The sequence below is a fragment of the Delphinapterus leucas genome, unplaced genomic scaffold (genome assembly GCF_059928025.1).
Source record: "Delphinapterus leucas isolate spDelLeu-1000000601 "Yukka" unplaced genomic scaffold, BTC_Dleu_Yukka2 spDelLeu_asBTCV2_sq40, whole genome shotgun sequence".
In the NCBI taxonomy this organism is placed as follows: Eukaryota; Metazoa; Chordata; class Mammalia; order Artiodactyla; family Monodontidae; genus Delphinapterus; species Delphinapterus leucas.
Window position 1 is genome coordinate 3353127 of NW_028322249.1, and position 6892 is coordinate 3360018.

A 6892-nucleotide genomic window follows, 5' to 3' on the forward strand; every position below is an offset into this window, starting at 1 on the left:
ATAGTCTCCTCCTCGTTATCAGTGAGCCTGGCATCTGTGGGAGGGCCTTACAGCAGAGGAAGTCACCAATGGATCATAACTAAGGTCCTGAGACTGCAATGGCAGACAGCATGGTGAAGTTAGCCCACTGCATGCAGAAGACCCACAGAGGAGTCAGCATATGCAATGGACTACACTTGGTATAACATGTGAACAATCAAGGTTTACAAACGTGTTCTCATGCACTTGTAAGGATCTTCTAGCCCACGCGGAACAGACAGAACACACACAAAGGAGCCTGGAGGAAGTGAGTAGGCCGGCAGCTGCGCCCTAACGTCTTAAGAGGTAACATTTCTGTGACTACAGTTTAAACACATCAGATAATTTGCCTCCTTTCTAGACACCCTGGTTATCACAGGACAGGCCAAGCCTCTCAAGTTTTAAAGCTAAAGTACACGGAAGATCTGTGAATAGGGCTGAAGATATTTAAGAGCTAGTACCTGCATTAAGCAACCAGGTTATAGAATGAACATTTATCTTGAAATTCCAGTCTCTCCCTCTCTCTCTCGCCTCCTATCCCCTATCTTCCCACCTCCATCTCTATTCCCTCTCCCCTACTCCCTGTTTTATGTATATACGTGCATCATTTTATATATACACGGAATATTTACTGTCTGTTACATTGATTTAATAAAGTGCACACTCCTCAGGCTAAATTTAGAAAGAGGACAAAATGAACACTTTCACATGGGCGTCCGTGGTGTTCCAAAGACAAAAGATTCCTCAGTCTTAAAACATGGCGAACACCATGTTCCTTCTGATAGTTAGATGCTAGAAAAAGGCAAGTGGATCCTTAAAATTCACACGCTATTAACACCTACTATCAACAGAGTAGATCTTAAAGCGGAAACAAGAAAACACCAGCCTTTTAAGTTCTTCCTGTCTGAAGATAAGAGTAAGAGGTGGTAGTGTTCTTCCTCACTTGCACCCGAAGGGTAAAAGCAGCAAAAATATCTTAAACACATATATGATGAGGAAGCCACTCTACCTGGTCCACTCTGTTTTGTTTTGCTTCTAGGGATCTGTCTCACTCTGAACCTTTGCTTTTTGTTTTCTCTTTTATGTACGCTAAGAACCTGAGAGTCTAAACCTTTTCTTCCACCTCTCAACCAATAAACAGGACAAAAGAACATTTTTATGTTTTTATGTATTTTCCATTCAAATTTTTAAAAAAGAGATAAGTAAGCTAGCTCAGTTCATATTTCTCACAAAGATCACTTTCCAAACTCAACTAAATTGTTTGTGACCATAAACAGGAAAAACACCGTACTCTAGTAGCACCATCTGACATTTCCACCTTAATGTTACCAAACACAACTTGACACGAATGTCAGAACTATTAAAAATGTTAAAAATCCCCAACCCCACTCAAAATGCATACCAAAGTTCAGGTAAAGGAAAAACAAAAACAAACACAAAAGCAACTCACCGTTATCTTTATGTTCTTTCAGAAACCCATTAACAGCACACTGGAATTTAAAACTAGTGTCGTCATCTGACACCTGATGCCCAATTGTACACATTTTTAAATAAGGAAGAGTTTCTGGTAAGTCCTATAAGGCAAAACCATGAAAATATGTATTATTTCCTTTGTAGGGAAAGAATAAAAAATTAATTAGAGAAGGCAGAATATAAACCAGGAGAGTACATTAAACTTTGTATGTCAGTCATTCTGATGAGAGCCATTTTTTCCAAAGCTGCTTTAACCAGTAATTATCACTCGATTTTCATTCAAACTGCAGAACGGACAGTTACCAGGCATGCAAAAGGAAAAGCAAATCTATGTGAATGAATGCACATGTAACTCAAAATGACATAAACAGTTCTGCCTACATTTATGTTCTATCTTACATTTCAAGGGCCATAAAGCGGCTGTGATTTAAGGAGAGTAGTAGAATAGAGTCAGAAGAACTTGGATTCGAATTAGGAAACAGAGGCAATTTCAGGCATTGTTGAGAACTGGTATTCTTGAGGTGGGAGAAAGTAGACTATCAATAGAAGACAGAAAAGGATAAGTGAAAATTCTCTAGTTCTGAGTTTAAATGGAAAGTAGCAGTAGGAACCTATGACATATTTTAAAAATATTAAAAACAAACGTACATATTTCCTAGCTCTGACCACTGAAAAAGTCTAGAAACAACTGATGTCATGTCCAAAGGACTCAGGAGTCACCGAGAAGCTCCAACTGGCCAAAGATAGGGCCTCAGTTAGAATAATAACTGTAACGGAGTCCACGGTGAGAGGAATAAATAAAATTTTACAAAACTGGTCAACACTGGAGGATATTTGTGAATCAACTCATTATTTTGAAAACTGTTAAATAAAAGAAGAGAATCATGCCTCTACAACTGAGCAACCAAACAGCTGATGAGGGGAATCTTCTCCTCGTACAAATATACCCAGCTAATAAGTGAAAAAAAGAACAACAGAATTCACCATTCTTTGAAGCCTCAACTGAATTAATGGATGTAGGTATGAATCATCAGTGACTGCTAATACCACAGAAAGACACAACTATATACGTCTCCATGGAAGAACACATCATCACCCATGAAACTGTCTTGCCAAAACAAAACATGCAAGCTTCATTCAGATCAACTACCGATTTACAGGAAATAAAAGGACTGAAGAATATGTTACCAACACATGGAATGTAATCATCGGCATCTAGATGGGACAAATTACCTGGTTTCTTTAAAAACAAAATTCAAGGAGGAAAAAAAAAGTGAGAGAGACATGGAGGGAGAACCTATAGATTAAACAAGACTTCAGAGACCTAACAATCCACGGCAAAGTGTGGACCTTATTTGGATCTAATTCAAAATTCTTATAGACAATTTTTTATGACGTTTAGGAGACAACTGCAAATTTGAGCACTCCCTGGGTATTTAATATTAAAAAATGATATTAAGGAATAAAAGTCCTATATTTTAAATGCACGTACCAAAAACGTACAGGTGTAATTTACATGTTGTCTCGGAGCTGCTTCAAGATAATACGGAATGGGGTGAAACAGGTGGGGGTATAGATAAAACATGACAGCCATCAGTTGGTAAATAAGAAAGCTGGATGAGTTCCTGGGTATACAAGGAACACTCACAGTAGTTTTATACTTTTGTATATGCTTAAAATTTGTGATAATTGTTTAAAAACAAGACGACACTGTAGAAAACAGTTTGGCACTTTCTCACAGGTTAAGCGTAGAGCTTAGTATTTGGCAGTAGGCTATGATCCAACAACTCTGCTACTACCTACGCTGCACATCTAACAGAACTGAAAGCAGGGATTTGAACAAATATCTGTACACCAATGATCACAGCAGCATGATTCACAATACCTACAAGGTGGAAAACAACCAAGTGTCAATCAACCGTTGAATAACAAACTGTGGTCTATGTACACACAATGGGATTTTCTAAGCCAAAAAAGAAATGGCATTTCGTTACGTGCTATAACATGGATGAACCTTGAAAACACGACGTTTAGTGCAATAAGCCAGACACAGAAGGACAAATACTGCAGATTCCACTTACACGAGGTACCTAGAATAGGCCAATTCACAGAGACAGAAAATAGAATAGAGGTTACCAAGGGTTGGTGGGAGGGAAAATGGGGTTGTTACTGTTTGATGGTTACAGAGTTTTTGTTGAGGATGATGAAAAAGTTTTGGTTCTAGACAGCGGTGATGGTTACACAGCACTGTGACTGTACTTAATGCCACTGAACTGCATATTTATAAACGGTTAAAAGAAATATGATTTCTCTATATCTTACCACAATAAAAAAAAAGCAATAACAGAGCTGAAATTTCAATTCTTCCTTTTCCGAGAGTCAGTTTCATCGTCTGTAAAATTAGTAATTGTAGTTGTCTATCCTCTGAGCTTAGTGCAGGGTAAGCACTCAGTAGGAGATATCAGTACTACTTCCACTTCAAGAGCAAAGGATTGCTGTGAAGATTAACTAAGTCAATGGATATGAAAGAACTTTCTAAATGGCAAACTGCTCTACAAATATTAAAAGACATTAGGTGTTACTGTCTCCCAAGGCCATGGAACAGGTCAGAAGGAGGATAATTCTTTTGCACTGGAATGTCCTACATGGGCCAAGAGAATAGATGGGTTTCTGTACTATATCAGAAGGCATCAGGAAAAGGAAGCATAAAACTTAGAGAACAATTGTCTTTTACACTGATGCTTAAACATGCTCAGGCAACTGCTTAACATAAGTGCTAAAGACATAATGGACATACCTTTCTTTCTTTTTAGGATACTACTGTAACTACTAAAAGTTTACTTCATTTTCAAAATGTAGAACATGGAAGCTTATAGAATTTCTTAAGCATATCTAGAGCCTACTGCCAAATACTACAGTTCAATTCATATCTTTCATCTCATTTTGAAACAGCAATTACAAATGTGTATTTAAGGAAACCACTAGCTTCCCTTTTTGAACCCACGAGAGAAGGCCAGGACTCACCTTAGCATAAGATGATAACTACTGAACTACTATGAATTATTACAGTATCAGAAAGAAGGTCATTTTCAATTACGCCTTCCATTTACCTCTGGCTTGTAAGAGCGGCGAGTGTTTGCTAAGTCAATAATCAGCCCAAGTTCTTCATTCTGTCCTTGGATTTTGTTAAGAGATCCAAGGGGGAGAAACGTTCTTCTGGAGCAAGATTCTTTTCAAAACTCTGTCAGAAAGAATAAAATAAGGAAGAACATATGTTTAAAATCCTTTACTATGTTATCCATTTATTCAAACCCTGGGATGCTAACATATGAGATTCAAAGTCAAGTTTCCTCCTCTGCAGCTTACAAGCGATATTACAATCCTTTCTTCCAGAGAGATTAGACCGAAGAAAATAAGCTCACTTCTATATAGTTATTTCTATGTTTGTTTATTTCATGTTGGTCTCCTAACCTGACTCTAAACTCCCAGAAGGCAGGGACCACATCAATTTTGCCTACCACTGTATTGCCAGCTCCAAGCGGAGTGCCTGAAAATAGACACAGAAATAAATACTTCTTGAACATCTACATATAGGAAGGATGGCTTTCACTGCTAAATATTCTTTCATGTATTTGGCTTATACATGTACCCTGTTCCATTGATCTCTTTGGTTATTCAAGTGTCAGCAACACACACTTTTTTTCTTAATTGGTAGACTAGTTTTAGAGCAGTTTGAGATTCACAGCAAAACTGAGCAAAATGTACACAGTTCCCACTTACACCCTCTCTCCTTCATCCCACACAGCCTTCCCCATTATCAACATGCCATACCAGTGTGCTTCATTTGTTAGAATTCATGAACCAACACTGACACATCGTTATCAATCAAAGTCCACAGTTTATTGCATTCATGGTACAAGTAACCGACTATTTCTTTATTTCTAGTATAGTCATCCCCAAACATTTACATACTGAGATACATATTACTTTCTTATAAATTACTTTATTCTTTATTTATAGTTAGGGCATTGCATTGTTTTTTTTTGTTTTTTAATTAAGTACAAAAGTTGGTTGTATTTGTCTATGAATCCCATTTCTGGATAGTAAAAGAGGTATTAAAAAGTATTTGCTATAAAAAGGGAAAATGGAGTACGACGGGGTTGAGAGCCAGGGCTCTATATGGTGAATTCAGATTTCTGGAAGAATACGGTATTAACTTTTGCTCACCTTTTTTAAAGGAACTTTGAAAGCAATGAAACGAGTCCCAGGCATCCGCTGTTCAACTGGGAGATAGTCTTTCCACCTGTTAATATAGTTTTTGTTAGGCAAATTTTATGTTAGGCTGTCTCCCTGCACAGGATGAATGCGCCTTGAAAATGGAAATCATATCCCTCTACATCGGCTCCCAGGTGGTCCCAGCGTCCCGACCCCGACCCCGGCCGCGCGCGACACACTTTCCACAAACTGACACACACGGAGCCCGCGCGAGGGCCGGGTCGCGCGGGCTTCCATGCCGGGTCGCCTGGAGGCCGGTCCCCCGCAAGCCGAGCGCACGAAAGGGCGCCCCAAAGGCGCCGGCCCAAGGCGCCCGCTGCGCTTTCCCTTTGGAAGCTGGGCTGCGGGGCCCAAGCGTAAACCCTGAGACAAGGAACACGCGCACCACGCCGCCACGGGGGACGACAGGCCGGGCGCCCACCTAGCCGGACACCCTGCATTTCTGCAATCACCGGACGCCTGTGTAAATTTCCGTCTGGCCTGTCATTTTCCAAAGGCCACTCAAGATCAGGGGACAGAACGCCTCCTCTCCAAGTGTCCTGCCAGCCCACCCACTCAAGATCAGAGGGACAAAATGCCTGACTAAAACAAAACAGAAACAGAAACACAAAAAAACTGGAGAGAGGGAGGAAAGGGTGCCCTGAAAAATAAAAAAAAATTAAAAAAACTAAGCACGTTGACAGCGCTAAGAATAAACTACCAGGAAAAAGAAACCCTACATGTCAGATCCTAAAGTACAGAAGGGCAAGCCCGCCGACATTCCAGGACCGGGGGGATCGGGGTCCCCAGCCCTGCAGAGCCAACCGCAGACCGGCTCGGGCGCCCCTCGGAAGCGCGGGATCCCCGCGGCCGAGTCTGTGACCCCCGGCCGGCGCCGGCTCCCCTCTGCCCACCCTGCGCGCGGGGGCTGGAAACTGCCGCGGAGAACCACGGCGGGGCGGGAAGGGGGGCTCCAAAGAGGGTCTGGCGACTCGAGTCGCTCCGTTTCTCGGTGGGCTCAGCGCGCGCCGTGGGGGAACAGGAGCGGGGGTCCGGGAGGAGGGGACGGACGGCACTTACGTAGACCGGCAGCGGCCACGGGTAGACGGCGGGCTCGGTCCCCAAGAGCGACTCCAGCCTCAGCTCC

At 41.5% G+C, this 6892-nt stretch overlaps 1 long non-coding RNA gene across 1 annotated transcript; it reads right to left on the reverse strand.

The window, feature by feature from the left end:
* Positions 1-1436: 1436 nt before the first annotated feature.
* LOC149743965 (uncharacterized) lies at positions 1437-5933 on the reverse strand. Its single transcript, XR_016391612.1, has 3 exons — positions 5719-5933; positions 4602-4732; positions 1437-1592 (listed from the first exon to the last, which is right to left on the reverse strand). It is a non-coding gene; the product is annotated as an uncharacterized LOC149743965 (long non-coding RNA).
* Between the last annotated feature and the right edge of the window lie 959 nt (positions 5934-6892).